Consider the following 16,267-nt stretch of genomic DNA (forward strand, 5'->3'; position numbering starts at 1 on the left):
TCCAGTTGGCCCAGCTTGGGTCATGTACCACATCTGTGATGAATGGGCTGGGTTGTGGAGTTCAGCCGCACCAGAATGACATGATTTGAGTTTCAAGAGAAAAAAAAAAGTTCTGCCATTAGAAAAACAGGAGAAGGTGAACTAAAGAAATATCACTGATATGGGACTCCCGGGTGGCTCAGTCAGTTAAGCATCTGACTCTTGATTTTGGCTCTGGTCATGATCTCAAGCCCCGCGTCAGGCTCTGTGCTGACAGTGCGGAGCCTGCTTAGGATTTCTCTCCCTCCCTCGCTCTGCCCCTCCCCACTCATGGTGTCCTTCTCTCTCTCAAAATAAATAAAATAAACTTTATTTTTAAAAAATGAAAGAAATATCACTGATAGGATTCTGGAACAAGCCTAGAGCATTCTGGGAGAGGATAACGGAAAGGTGTTTGGAATTGTGCTTCAGAACTGAATGGATTCTAAAGGCTAGTCTATTGGCTACATTCTCTTCTACAGATGAGGAATAAAAAGCACAGGGAGGAAGTTTCTAAAGGCTCCTGTACCTAACAGTCAGTGAGGGGCATTCTGTTAGAGGACAGGGGCTACCTGACCTGAATATGAGGAGGAAGGGGAGGAGGTACCCAGGGAGCAGGATAAACCAGACAGGGAGAGGCCCAGTGCCAGGAGACATGGATGGATATTCAAAACACATTTCACCATAATTCCTACCTCTATCCCTGCCTTAATTTACTTAAGCATTTTACCTATAGAGCTAAAAGTTAGACCGTTGTTTTTCAGAGGCTCCTCTGAAAACCAGTTTTGAAGTAATGTTTGCATCCATCTTCTGTAATCAGAAAAATAAGAATAACATGGAACTTTTTTTTAAGCTGAATTAATTCAATTTAAAGGGCTGCATTTTCTCCCTAAAATTATATCCTCTCTACTTTTTTGATATTTGTTAGTCTATCATTTATTTTATTAAACCATGATCATAGTAGAAAGTAATTTTTATTTTGTGTAATTTAATTTATGGCCTGTATTTGGCAAATCAAAGTGTCGGCAGCCCTATGGTGCCTTTCCATATTTAGGGGCAGGAAGGAGATTTTACTGATTCATGAGATCCATTGACCTTGGATCCCTGGTCTCAACCAACTGCTTCATCTCACTGGGAAGCCTCAGAACTGAACAACCACAGTGAGAAATTACAAGAGACTTCTCAGAACATTCATTTTTAGAAAAAGAAAGGTGGCCTTGATTTTGAATTGATTTTTACTGTGTCCGACATATTTTAAGAAAACTCTGTTTTGCTCAGGATGAGATGTAGCTTGTTAGTTGCATTACCGGTTGCTAGGGGACGTGCTACTCTGGAGTGAGACATGCATGTGGTACCTCCTAAACTCCTGTAGCCTAGAGGCCTCTCCAGCATTACTCAAGGGTTCGGAAACTCTCGTTAGCCAAAGAAACTGAGCTGGTGGAAAGCCTCTGATTCATCTGAAAACCTTTACACGTACTTTTTCAAAAAGGAAAATTAGCAGGGCATTCTTCAGAGTAATTGACCTGTGAATTTTACTTTGATGTGTTTATCCACAACAGCCATCACACCAAGTTAGCAATATGCATGCTTCAGCCAAACCTCATGGTTGGTGACATCTGAATTGCACATCATCCATCACATTGCAAGTGCTCATGGTCCCTCCACCAGAACCACTCCTGTTAGAACAACAGTTGGAAGTAGGGTGGGGGGTAGCGTTGTGAAGGCTTATTTAAGAAGCCAGTCAGACATAAGACAATTCTTTCCTGGGACTTAGAAGGATGAGTTTTCTTTGCCTAAGTAGAAAGCAAAGAGATATTCAAGAGTAACATATTGGCCACTCTATAGAGTACTGAGTTTTTGTTAGGTGGTACTATTAAATCCACTTTCTTTACCTCCTCCAGCTTCTTTGGGTTTTGGTGCCTTCTTGAAGAACGAAGGAGGTAAACAATGCCGAAAAGCCAGCAAACAAGAGAAATAAGTGTGATCTAGAAGATAAGTGCCTCACCCTCCAGGCCTCAGAATAGAGAAGACAGTAAACACCCCTTACCCATTTCTTATTCGTGCATTGGTTTATTCATTGATTGGCTGATTCCTTCATTCATCGGGCCATTAAAAATCAAAGTTTTATTAGTGACTATTTTATGCAAGATATTCTTAGGACAGTGAGATAGAGAGGTAATAAAAATGGACTGAAAGGAAAGGGGATTTTAGGAAACTCATTTTATTATTTTTTATTTTTTAAAGTTTATTTATGTATTTTGAGGGAGAGGGAGAGAGAGAAAGAGGGAAAATGCAGGGGAGGGGGAGGCAGAGGGAGAGAGAATCCAAAGCAGGCTCCACACTGTCAGTGCCGAGCCTGATGTGGGGCTTGATCTCATGAACCCTGAGATCATGACCTGAGCTGAAATCAAGAGTCGGACACTCAACAAACTGAGCCGCCCAGGCGCCCCATAGGACACTCATGTTAGCCTAGAGTTAAGGTGTTTGCTGGTATGCTGAGCACCCTTGGGTATATAGTTGGCCTCGGAAGTGTTGAGCGGGTTTCAAGCTTCTACTTCAGAAGAGGTGAAGCAGTCCAACTGACAGATTAGGGCTTCCTCTAAGCCTAATATTTTAAGGGAGAGAAACACGATATTGATAAGTGCTTCCCAGGGACAGTCAATTCCCCAGGGAAGAAAAGCAGACAAGGATATAGAATACAGCATTTGCCTGTCCTGGAGGAGTGCATTGTTCCCTGGAAACTAAACCCAGAGGAAAGCTCGTTGGGAAAGAAAGGAATAGAGACCAGTCACTAATTACCCTGATTTTTCGTTAATAAAATTTGTGCTTATTGATAACAAGAATGATTATCGATTATGGGGTATTGCCAATCAATCCAAGCACAGCTTTAGTGACTGCCCTTAATGATCATCACTGGGCTGGAGCCACAGAAAGACAAAATGCAAGCCTTGCCCTACAGGCCCTCATTATCCAGTTGGGAAATAAGATTGGTAAAGAAAAAGAAGACAGTCTTGCTTTCAATAGAGCTTGATGAAACCTATAAGGGAGTATAAAATCTTTTCATCCTTCTGGCATCTCATTGAAGGGCCGGTTCTATCTATTACTGAAAACAATAACAGCCATATTTATTGCATACTTGCTATGTTCCAGGTGCTATTCTAAGTGTTTTGCATATATTATCTCACAACCCTATGAGATAGACAGTGTTATTATTCTGGATTTATAGATGAGGAAATTGAAGCCTAGAGAGACTAAGTGACTTGCGTGAGGTTATATGGCTATTAGGTAGTGGAGCTAACATTCCAATTCAGGGGGCTGCTGGGACAGCTCTTGTATAGAAGGAATGTGCTGTAGTACTCTGCATCTGAGAGATTACTATGTCAGAACCAGGGCTCAATAGACACCAGGGTGGGTGAAACCAGCTGGGACTGGCTTTTAGAGACCAGACAGGGGACACAGCAGGTGTTTCAGGACAGGTTCCATCAGCCAGAAATGTCATAAATAGAGGTAGCCATCCAATAGTCTGTGAGATGGGCTAGGCTGGGAGGGCTGAGCCTTGGAAACCAGACACTCTGGCAGGGGTGAAGAATGGGACTGAGATACCGAGGTGCCTAAAGGTGAGCAAATACAGCCACACTGACAGATCACAGAAGATGGAACCAGCTGGTACTCTAAGCAGGTGGATGATAATAAAATTAATGTGTGGATGACCCGTAGGTGACTATGTTTTTGTTGAGTTTTTGGTTGCAAATGAAAGAAACTTAACATAAACCATCTTAAATAAACAAGGAAATGTATTAGCACATAAAACTGAAATGTTCATGGGTGTGTTTGCTTCAGGCATATCTGGATTCAACCTCTCAAATCAAGAATCTGTCTCTGGGGCACCTGGGTGGTTCAGTTGGTTAAGTGTCTGACTTCGGCTCAAGTCATGATGTCACGGTTCGTGGGTTCGAGCCCCACGTCGGGCTCTGTGCTGACAGCTCAGAGCCTAGACCCTGCTTTGGATTCTGTGTCTCCCTCTCGCTCTGCTCCTCCCCTACTCACGCTCTGTCTCTCTCTCTCAAAAATAAAAAAAACATTAAAAAAAAAAAAACAAGAATCTGTCTCTTTATCTCTGGGATCTGCTTTTTGGTTGTTGCTGACTTCATTCTCAACCAGACTTTCTTCTTATAGTAGTTTCTGAGAATTTAACAATGACAATGAAAAGAAAGGCTTCTTTTCCCCATCATTTATTATTTAATTAAATTAAATGTTTCTTTAACGCCTATGTACCCCCATAAGGAATACAGTGGTGAAAAAAATAGGTAAGTTTCCTTCCTCATGGAGATTCTATTGAGGAGGGGGAAAAATGGGCAATAAACAAACAAATACAAATACAGTATTAAGTACTGCTAAGTGCTATGAAGAAAAAAAAATAAATCCAAGTACGGGTATGGTACTTTGTTATAGCCACCCAATTGGACTAAGACAGTGATTAAAGTAGTTCCCACCAAGCAAATGACATCTGAGTGGCCATGTGAATGAAGCCAAGGAGTGAGCCAGTGGACATATGGAGAAAGAGTGCTCCAGGAGAAAGGAAGAGCAAGCCCAAAGCCAGCTCTGCTCAATTTGAGAATTAGGCTTTAAATGTCATGTTGATGATCTCACAGTTCATGGGTTTGAGCCCCAAGTTGGACTCCATGCTGGTGGTGGGGAACCCGTTTGGGATTCTCTCTCTCTCTGTCTCTCTGTCTCTCTGTCTCTCTGTCTCTCTGTCTCTGTCTCTGTCTCTCTCTCTCTCTCTCCCTCTCTCTCCACCTCTCCTGCTCTCTTTCTCTCTCTCAAAATAAATAAAAAAACTTAAAAAAATAAAAAAATAAAAGTCATGTTGAATATACAAAGATGATTAAGACTTGGACCCTGAAGTCCAAGGAGTAAATAGTCAAAGAGGAAGAAATGGGCAAGTTTAAAAATGTAAACAATAAAGATGGATTGATATCATGGCGCTCCTGATAATGAGTGTTAGGCACGGTGTGGGGCATGAAGGCAGGAATGATTGGGGAAGGCGTCAGTTTGGAATCAACCCTATACTCCTTAGGGTTAAAACTACAGCATTCTGATCATCACACACAATAAACAAAATCAGGGCTGTGATTTCCATACTGGGATCTTCAGTGATTGTTGTTTTATTTTTTGCACAATACTTAAGAGTAGCAGGTTATACCTAGATCTGTGCTCTGGCCTGTAGCATCTTGTCATGGGTGTGGTGACGAATCTGAAGTCCATCAGGAAAGAATGGACAAATAAGCTTTGCTTCACAAAGGTTAACCTTAAAATCAAATGTTTTTTATGGTGTTGTGAATAAAGAGATATTTGCTAAGAATGCCCAACTAAAGCCACCAGTCAAGCTCACTTGCCCTTTCTGGCTCTCTCTCTCTCTTTCTATTGAATGCACTGAAGAATGATTTATCTTTTAACTTAGCCTTAATTCACAATTTCACAATTAATTAAATATCAGCCTAATCATTATACCCACAAAGCATTTAAACTGATGTTGGGAGGATGATGGGGAAATGAATAATGCTTTGAAGGTCCATTTCAATTTAGTTATTTGATTAATGAATATTCCACAAGGGCATTTGGGAGATGACCTCTGTTGATGACTTAAAAAAAGACATGTCTGTTTAGATAATGAGAAGACAAAGCGAGCTTGAGTTATCGCTGGGTGTACGTTGTGTAGAATTACAAGGATTAATCCATACAAAATGTATTAGTTTTCCCATGGCTTGTTGAAGATAACAGAGAATTGTAAGATCAATAAATAAAGTTTGGCATTTCAAAGATGCTGCCTGATGATAAACTGTGCGGTGTGCACCCCAGACTGCCAGCCAGGGTGGTTCTGAGCACAAGACGCCCACCAGAGGCTTATGAAAGAAAGCTGGGCTTGTTCCTGATAAGGCTTATGGTGGGGAGGGCTGTTTGCCTCATAAACTCTCCCTAATCCCTCCTAACACCTGACCTTTCGATTGCTTAGATGTAGAAGAAGAAAATTGGTTGTCACCAGCTTCCCGTATATTCAAACAAATAAGAAACAGCTTACCTTGTTTTGTGGTTTAGAAGGAACCTTTCCCCAGCAGTTTCGTGATCAAAAGCGCATATTGCAAAAGGGAATCAAATATAGGTCAAAGATGCTGACTGCAGAGCCTGATAAGAGTAGGGCGCAGAGGAGGAGGTGTTTCAATCACAACCAGACTGCCTTCTTCAGCAGAGAAACACTTATCACAAACTCAACATCGTAATCTTGGACAGTTAAGTTACTTTCTGTCTTTAATTATGCTAAATCTTAGCACAGTCTAAGCTGAATCAAAAATTGGGGTCAGCAGGGTCCCCCAAGGACTGGAGTTATTTGAACATAAAGCAAACGCTAGAGAAGGTTTAATTTTTATAGTAAGCAAAATAGTACTTCATTCCCTCCTGAGTTGTTTTTCCCTTTAAACCACGGAAATGACTCTCCAAATGCCAGATTTGTGTTCATGCAATAGATAACTAATAATCCGGATCCTCTTAGTGCTGAATTTCCTGGTAGCAAGTTGAGAACCTGAACTGCCCTGGGCCTTATGGGACCTTTGGATGTCCAGCCCTGAGAGTGGAAAGCGGTGCCTGCAATTGCTAAGCCTGGGGAGAGACTGGGAGGGGACCAGCTACTGGTGCCCACCCCCTTCCCAGTGTATAAAGGGTAAGTTAACACTTTCTAAAACCATCTGTTAAGCAACTCTGAATGAGTCTAATTCTGAGGGAAGAAAGATGGGAATACTCTTTTAGAAACGAGAGACTTTACGATATGGTTTGGACTTCAAGGCTTTTGTTTGGAATAATAGAAATTTTAGAAACTACAAGGTCCCAAATCCAGTGGTGGCGTTGCAACTGGTTAACTGTTCAGTTTGGGGCACAACGTTTATTCTAAAAATGGAAGAAATGTGTTCAACTCAAAGTTTCCTCTCGGCGCAAAATCTCTCTTCTTCAGTGTTATTCCTTGCATGGGCAACAATATCTGAGATTATGGCACAGGAATTGTTTGTAGTCATTGTCATGTGACCATTAGGAAAAAGTCTTTTTTTTTTTAATGTTTTATTTATTTTTGAGAGGGAGAGAGAGACAGAGTGGAGTGGGGAGGGGCAGAGAGAGAGGGAGACACAGAACCCGAAGCAGGCTCTAGGCTCTGAGCTGTCGGCACAGAGCCCCACATGGGGCTCAAACCCACGAACTGTGAGATCATGCCCCGAGCCGAAGTCTGATGCTTAATCGACGAGCCACCCAGGCGCCCCTAGGAAAATATTCTTTTAGTCTTTTGGATAGTTGTTTCCTAGAACTTGAGTTCTCATTTTTTTTTTCTTTTTAGATGTCCTTTAGCATAAATCACCCAGCAGGAAGTTATTTGTTACACTCAGCATTTATTTGCACTCACTTCCAAAAAATGACTTGAGAGCCAGGTTTCTCATATCCTTTGTAGTACTGCATGATGGTTTTGGCATTTTTTGGCATACAATCATTTTGGGCTTGCAATATTCTAGCTAGCGTGGTAATTTCTAAGGTTATTGTCAAGGGAAAGTTCTTGCTTTAATTTTGCCTTAAAAAGATCCCCTTATGCTGAATATTTCCAAGATAACCTTCCTCCAGGAGATCATTTAAAAGTCAAATGACAAGACTGGCTTTCATTTTCCCTTGTCAAGTCCAGAAAGACTTTCTCAAAAATATTTAGCATCCTGCTCTTTGGCAAGGCAGCATCTGGAGTTTGCCTAGGATAGCAGGCACTTTTTCTTACTCCTGCTCTCTTTTCATAAATGGGGATTCCTTGCCATTGGGATCGATTCAGACCTGGCGTAGGGAGAGTTTGACTGATTGATGCTAGCGCCTCTCTCTGGGCCTTGCATTGTCTTTCTGAACACACCTTTAGTTTGGACTCGAGCCCCACTCCAATGACCAATTTTTCTACCATTGTGCCTTCATCTATGTGTCTTCTCTGGGGCCTCAGTTCCTGACAGAATTCGCAGCCTGCTCCTTGAACTGGTGCCTAGTGACTGCCTATCTGATATTACCTGACATTCCTCCTCGATGCCAAACACTTGCCTGGCTTTGTCAGTAAACACTAGACCTTGTTCTGATTCACTAACAGGTTGCAAATCTTCAAGACTATTCTCAGGGATAGAGAGGCACCAGGGCTCCAGAGGCCTGACTGCTTCCTTATCTGTAGCTAGCTTTGTACTTCTGACTTTGGCTGCTTCTTGAATTCATTTCTCGATTTTAGTCCAAGCAGAACTGATACCTGGCTTTAACATCCCAGGTGATTTCATACTCACCAGTGTGCATTATAATTTTAACAATGTACAACATTACCTTTGGTCAACTGACATAAGCGTTCTCCTTATTAGAAACCGATCAACATGCAAATTCTTTTCTCATTTGTTGATAACCAGCATTGTCCTTCAGAGTCTATACAGGGACCTGGGTTTAACCACTCCAGACATACCCGGTGACAATCCCAGGTTGTATTCTTATAAATACAATTGCTGTCCTGTCAACTTGGCCATCATAATAGCCTGGCAGTCGTCTTTCTGTCTGACAAACTGCTTCTCCCATCAGCAAGCTCATTCTGTTGAGAACATCTGATTTCTTGTTTTAGGGCCTCCTCTTTTTGGCCGCAGGATAGCCAGCTACACTCTGCTTATCCACATGCTAATAAAGCCAACAAACTTGACTGAATAACAGATTGATATAGGGCAGCTTTGCTAAAAGAAAATGCCCTATTACTGGTAGCAGAAAATGCTACCAGTGTCTTTTCAGTTTTTCACCTGCTCCCATTTTTCCATCTTTTCCCTTACATAGCTGGTCCTACTTTATCATTAGTATCCCAGTGGGAAAGAGCCTTCACAGAGGAAGGATACTGAAGCTGTCCTGTTGAAAACCTGTTCCCCTGCTTGCATTTTCATGGCTGAAACCCATGATTATATTTGCTACCTACCCTTAAACTTCAGTTTTCATGAAAGAAAAAGAATTTGAGAAGCAAATGCGATAGGAATCTAAAAAGACCAGAAAGTATACTTAAGGACTGTATCTCCAGCAGAGCGGAGGTGTTTGGGAGAGTAGTTGCAATCTTTATTCAGAAATGGACCCAATTCAGAGGGCTTTTAGTGAAGTGAAATCTCACAGTTGATAATCATCAGACGTGATTTTTCCATTGAACTACCATCGTGGAGTCCTTTTAAGACACTAAACTTATTTTCCCCACTCCATAAAAGTTCAAAATCAGGGCTATTGTGAGTATACCATGCCTTTAAAGTCCGTGGGAGGGGAGGGAGTTTCTCCTATTCCCTAAAGCAAAAGACAAATTTGCACATACAGATAAAATACAAAAATTCTTAGGATCTTGGCATATGGTAAATGTTAAATTTGGCCTGAGGAGTAACACCTCTCTAGAAAAAGAGACGTGAGGGAAGCCTTGCTGGATAATGTTTTCGATGCAAACTTGCAAGTCAAATGCTAGGGCTACAGGTGACTGTGGGGCAGAAATCTGAGTTTATCTCATTTTAGATTCATCTTCCCTGGACTATCAGGAGGCTTGTACCCCCTGAGGCTTGGATGTAAACAGGGTGAGGCAATCTCTAGCATGCCCAGGATCCTTGATTGTGAGTACTGTGATTTAGGAGGGTGCTCCTAAGTTATTCCTACCAATTATTTCTCCCCTTGGATAAATTCTTAGTATTTGAGAGCACAAATGAAAGTGGAAATTGGGGCAGAGGTGGCACAAATACAGTGATCTACGCCTTATCTTTGTGAGTTGTCTTCAAGCCATCACTTTTTTGTTTGTTTGTTTTTAAGCAGATGTGGCATTTTCCCATAGCAGGAGAAACTGTAGATAACTTCTTCCATTATAGAGCCACTGGAAGGACTGATTGGGGAATATTTGATTGCAAACAAACAAAAACTTTGCCAAATTAAGAATACAGAAGGACCTCAAGGGACTCATCTGTAGGAGGTTCAGCTTTACTTTATACTGGCTGGCTCTGGGACATGGAATGTGAAGACAATCTCTCGGCAACTGTCTTTTCTCTGCTTGTCTATGGCCCAGCTTGACTTTGATCTGTCCATATCCCCAAAAATAAAATCCAATTCACTCTACTCAACTTTAGGAGTTATTCAATGTCTTTTCAACCTCTGGTCTAGCCAGGAAAGTGCTCTTGTATACCTTATCCCTAGCTTGGTGATGAGCAAATGGTGGGTACTCAATGTATATTTGACAAATTAATTAATAAATTAGTCAAATAAGCTTTAAATGAATTGGAGAAATAACACTGTGAAGCCTCTTTATCCAAAATATCAGGGAAGCAATGGCCTCAAGGAAAACAAAAATTGATTTGAATGAGGAACAGACACAACAGTTCACTAACATAAGGACCTCTGAATAATATTCTGGGTTGTATTACAGAAGGAGGGAGACAGAACACAGAAATATCTATAGATGTTGAAGGACATCAGGGAGGGAGTTGTTTCTCAAACAGAGGAATGTGGGGTGCAAGGATCCCCAAAGCTGCCTACACACTGGCTTCATGTTTTAGTTTCTCTGAAACATCATGTCTTAAAAGAAGATTTCCACAAGAGGACCACAAAAGATAAAGACATAAAGCTTCATTAGTGTAGAAAACATTTTTGCATAGTTTAATGAGAATCATTCAGTTTAATGAGAATCTCCCTACCCTGCTATTTGATCAAATTCCCCATTCTACCCTTGATTTTTAGGTCCTTGGCCTTTGATTAGCCAAGAAACTTGTTAGGCCAGGTTAGCAATAATCCCTTACTCTTGATGTATACTCAAGAACTGTCTACTGACCCCCTCACTCTGACTAAATCTCCAGCTGCCCTTTCTATACTTGGAACTGAGTTCAATCTTTCTCTCCTATTATAATAGCCTTGAATAAAGTCTTCCTCACTGTTTAAAAAAAGTGTTGGAATAGTTTGTCTTTCAGTCCTTCTCTACTCACGAACCATTCTTCCTACTCCATCAGGTGGCTTTTCTCGCCTCTCTGGGGAAAAGGGAACAGTGGTTGCCTCTTCCTATAGTACCATCCAGAATATAAGACAGAAATCCTTACATTAGTGAATTTTTCTTTTTCTGACATCTTTTTTTTTTATTTTATTTTTTATTTTTTAGAATATACATCCTAATTAGTTAACATACAATGTAACAATGATTTCAGGAGTAGATTCCTTAGTGCCCCTTACCCATTTAGCCCATCTCCCTCCCACAACCCCTCCAGTAACCCTCTGTTTGTTCTCCATGTTTATGAGTCTCTTCTGTTTTGTCCCCCTCCCTGTTTTTATATTATTTTTGTTTCCCTTCCCTTATGTTCATCTATTTTGTCTCTTAAAGTCCTCATATGAGTGAAGTCATATGATTTTTGTCTTTCTCTGACTGACTAATTTCACTTAGCGTAATACCCTCCAGTTCCATCCACGTATTTGCAAATGGCAAGATTTCATTCTTTTTGATTGCCAAGTAATACTCCAGTGTGTGTGTGTGTGTGTGTGTGTGTGTACACACACACACACACACACACCACATTTTCTCCATCGATGGATGAATGGATACATTAGTGAACTTTTATGCCTCTTCCTCATTCAAGTCCATTTTTGTTTTCTTTGAGACCATTCTCTAAAGTTTTGGGTAGAGAGATTTTGTGATGGTATTTCTCTAATTCATCTAAATACTATTTGATTCATTCATTCATTCAACAAAAATATAGTGAGTGCCCACCATTTGCTAATCACTGTACTAAGTAATACACATACAAGAATCCTTAAAACCCAGTCATGCATTTTGTCTCCTTTTTAATTAACTTGAACTATTTTTACAAATTAAAACAATAGTAAAAATGGAATGACCTCATATACATTTCACCCCTCTCTCCCAACTTCTCATCTTCCAGGAAGGATCCTACAGATTTTTCTCTGAATCCAAACATAAACATGGGTTCAGGAGAGCTAACCTGATAATTTCTCTTACAATTTGAAGTTGATATCTCATAGGTGTTCCATTTCCATTTTCTTCATGGAAAGTTTTCAACTAATCTTGATGTCAAGGGAAGAACTTTTATTCTCACTGTCTAGACCATTGCAGATGCTCTGTGAATATCTGTTGAATGACCTATTGTCCACACAGATTCTTTGGCTGCTCCCATGGAAGCTTCTATTTCTACTTGGCCTCCAATGACCATTCCTTCATCTGATCTACTATTGTATGATAAATATACCCTTGTACGTATGTTTTCCATACCATTTGGTTACTCTTATATGTATATCTTGTTTCCCAACTAGAACAAAAACTTCTTGAAAGTTCAAGGGTACAGCTCACATTATTAAAAGATAACAATGTGACAGGCTTTGGACTAGGTATTGGGGATATGATATAAAACAAAAAACAAAAACAGCTAGCATTTATGAGCACTTCACATGAATTAATTCAATTACAACCCTATGAGGCAGGTACTATTATTACCAATACTTTACCATTGAGGAACCTGAGCACAGAGAGATTAAGTAACTTGACTAAGGCTGCCCAGCCAGTAAGTGGTAGCACCAGGTTTCAAACCCATAGAGTCCAACTCCAGACTCCATGCTGCTGCTGGGATCTCTGTTTTATAGTCTGACTCATAATTCCTGGTTAATTAATGTGAATATATGGGAAGATAAAATTTTCCTACCATTCACTCAATATTAAAAGAACTGTGTTGGAGAAAATAGGTTGGCAAGTTTGACATCCTTTTAGCTGCTTTGCTTGAAGAGATGCCTGCTGTTCTGGAAATAACTTCAGCATGACACTGTGTTTTGCCAGCCTCCCAGCTAACTTTAAATCGTGTGGGTCACAACTATAAATGCTCTGTCCTTTTTCTTGTAGGGATTTTGAATTTGCAGAGCTTACATAAGTAGATGTTGTTAAGACAAGGATGAGAGATGATTTGATTCTGGTATATTTGCTCAGGAAGGAAGTGCAATAGAGAATTAGCCCTGAGGGGAAGGACTTCTGATAGCAGTTTTTCATTTTCCAGAGAATCCACTGAGCCTCTAAGCAAGTCATTTTACTTCTATCTTCCTGTTTACTCTCTCTAAACTGTGTGAGATAATTCCTATGCCTCCCGGAAGCAGATAAAGAGGCTAGCTTATTTAAATATCAGAAGAAAATAGGATAAAAAATTGTATGATTACATGTTCACGCTATACTAAACAACAGCAGAGTCATAAAAAGTGTAAGTAGCTCAATGCCTTGATGCATGAGTAGCACACTGACAAGATTAAGCCCTGTTAAGCCTTCTATGCACCCATTCTGGATTTATGAAGTTTAACTGAAATAACCTTTGAGAGTTTATCCTAAAGGAATCAATATGAAATATCATCAGGAGGGGCTTTAACTCAAGACTTCACAAAAACAAAAGAAATGGTTAAGAATGACATGACTTACATAGTATAAATAGACTAGGATATTATACATACATAAATAAATGATAAATTCTGTGTATACCAGGTTCCAAAATAAACCACCAATTTGTCCTCATTTAGAAAGTGATGACCACCCTTTCCCAATAAAGTTGAAAGAAAAGTCTCATCTATTATGGATTCTTTACTCAGACTCTCCTGGTTTCATGTGTGTTTCTCATCATCCGTGCTGAGGTTGGTAGTATCATTGTATTAGACCTTATGTCTTTTTGGAGATGATTTTCAGGCTCTGTGAATGTATTGGTATAAAGTTTACTATTAGTGGCCTTTATCGATTGATAGGGACTTAGACATTCTCTAATGGGCTCCTCAAGATGTCTATAGCCATGATTTGTTAAACCTAGAATGGCGTGTCTAACCTTCTCTGTTGTGTACTCCCTACTCTGCTACTTGACAGATAGACATATTTAATCATTAGGTGAGGGTCCAAGCTGAAGAAGACAAAATCTTATTATTCAGTACCATGAAAATCTCCCGACTCAACAGAACCGTAATCTTGCAAACAAAATAAAAACAAAGACCTTCATGCTTAATATCATTATGCCTTTATTATTAAGTCTTTATTGCCTTGACGTAAAGATGCCTAGGGCATCTTAACTTCCTTTTGGATAATGAAATACAAATCCCATTGTGTGCGAGACAAAGTGAAGAAATGGAGAAACAGCTTCAGAAAGTGAAAGAGAAAATAATGTGTACTGAATATCCTATCTTGTTTTGCATTCGAATTGTGATGAGATGGTTTTCCTTTTTTCCTTCTTTCTGAGGAAATACATATTTTGGATGTGTCCTTGATGCAGGAAATTGTGTTTGTTTACTTCTACCCAGGCCCAGTGGCTCAGTCTTGTCAGTTATCATGAGCTATTTGGAATATAGGAATAAGAGAATAATTTCACAATCGAAATTCTGTAGAATGAGAGGATGGATTAGGTAAGAAAGAAACCTAAGTGCAATTACAACATGGCTTTCAGATTGGGCTATACCGTATCTCAAAGTATACCAGGTATGAAACTGTACTTTGTAAAGAATGAAGGGTTTTCTAAATGCAAGGTAGCTGCTTTGCTGTAAGAGTTTGAGTGTTCTAACTCCCTTTGGAGTTTGGATACATTAGCAGTAGCCGATTAATCTCAGAAGCATAAGCACAGAAATGGAGTATGTCTTCTTCTGATCAGTGTGCAGTAAAAGCCCATTTTCCATTTGATTTGGACCACTCTTTCTAATTTAAATTTTGGCGGAGCTGAGGTTTGTTTGCCGAGTAATGCCTCCATGTGATCATACCTAAGAAAGCACACTTAGTGAACTGTGTACATGGTGACGTTACTTTTGTGCAAGCGTTTGGACAGTTAGTTCTGTGCTCTTTGTGATGTGGCGAGGACAAGACAGTCCTGGAACTGGGTCAGTTCATCAGTGCTCATATCATTATGTACTTCCCACAGTGGGAAGCCACGCAATCTTGGCAAAAGGTGGGTTCTTGATCCTACCTTATTTCTCACTATCCCACAGAGCAATGAATTGTCCCTTAAAGTTTTGATAGGATTAAAACTAGAATTCGTCAATCAGATTTGGGATGTCATTAGCTGTAGCAGGATTCCTCCACCTCTTTTCATGCAACTGTTGCAAAATGAATGGAATAAGACTCCCCGTTAATGCCTGGGTGTGTGAACAGGATGTCGTCATGGAGACACAGAGCTATCTCCACACTTACATTTTGGCTCGCCTGCTTCCCAGCTGTGGAAATATGGACAAGTCACTCAAACTTTCATAACTTTTGTTTCCTGTCTACCAAATAGTGATCATACCCACTTCGCAGGACAGTAGGAGTGTGGGCTTTACCTGCAGGTACCACCTCAGCAGAGCTTTCCCACAAGTCTCAGGCTACTGCGAATCATTGTAAACGTAATCTCTTTGAAGGCTTCTAGCAGAGATATTGCTGATTGTTGATAACCACCAGCCTTCACTTTGGCAAACTAGGTGTCAGACACCCATGCATATGATAAAAAGCCCCAAGAAAGAAAAGTGAATCTGACGCCCAGGTGGGATTGTGATGGCATGGGCTTGGATGATGGCAGATGTGTTGTGGCCTCCAGGAGCCCAGGCTGGTGACTCCCTTTTGGCCAACACAGGTCCTGGTTCAGGGCAAGGTCCAGCCATGTGCCTCTATTCAACTGATAGCCCCCAAGTACACACATGTGCAATTTGCTCTCTCTACCAGGCCTCCATATCTGTGGCTCTAAGCCTGTAAAGTCAGCCCAGGCCTCATTCACCAGACTATCCAGCTGGAGCATGAAGATTTTATGAGGGCATAGTCTGAATGCTTGTATTCCTTCCAAATTCATACGTTGAAATCCTAACCCTCAAAATGATTGTTAGGAGGTGTGGCCTTTGGGAGGTGCTTAGGTCGTGAGGGTAAAACCCTCATGAATAGGATTAGTGCCCTTATAAAAAAGGCTTCGGAGAGATCCCTTTCCCTTTATATCATGTGAGGCCACAGTGAGAAGACTATGAAGTCTATGAATCAGGTAGAAGGTTTCATCAGACGACATATCTGCTGGTGCCATGATTTTGGACTTCCCAGGCTCTAGAATTATGAGAAATAAATATTTTTTGTTTGTAAGTCACCCAGTTCATATTTGTTATTTTTATTATAGAACAGAGTAAAACAATGAGGAACCCAGCCGATATAGGATGTTAAAGAAATGTGAGTTTCCTTTCCTTCTCCTCTCTT

The sequence above is a fragment of the Panthera tigris genome, chromosome B4 (genome assembly GCF_018350195.1).
Source record: "Panthera tigris isolate Pti1 chromosome B4, P.tigris_Pti1_mat1.1, whole genome shotgun sequence".
NCBI classification, from domain to species: Eukaryota; Metazoa; Chordata; class Mammalia; order Carnivora; family Felidae; genus Panthera; species Panthera tigris.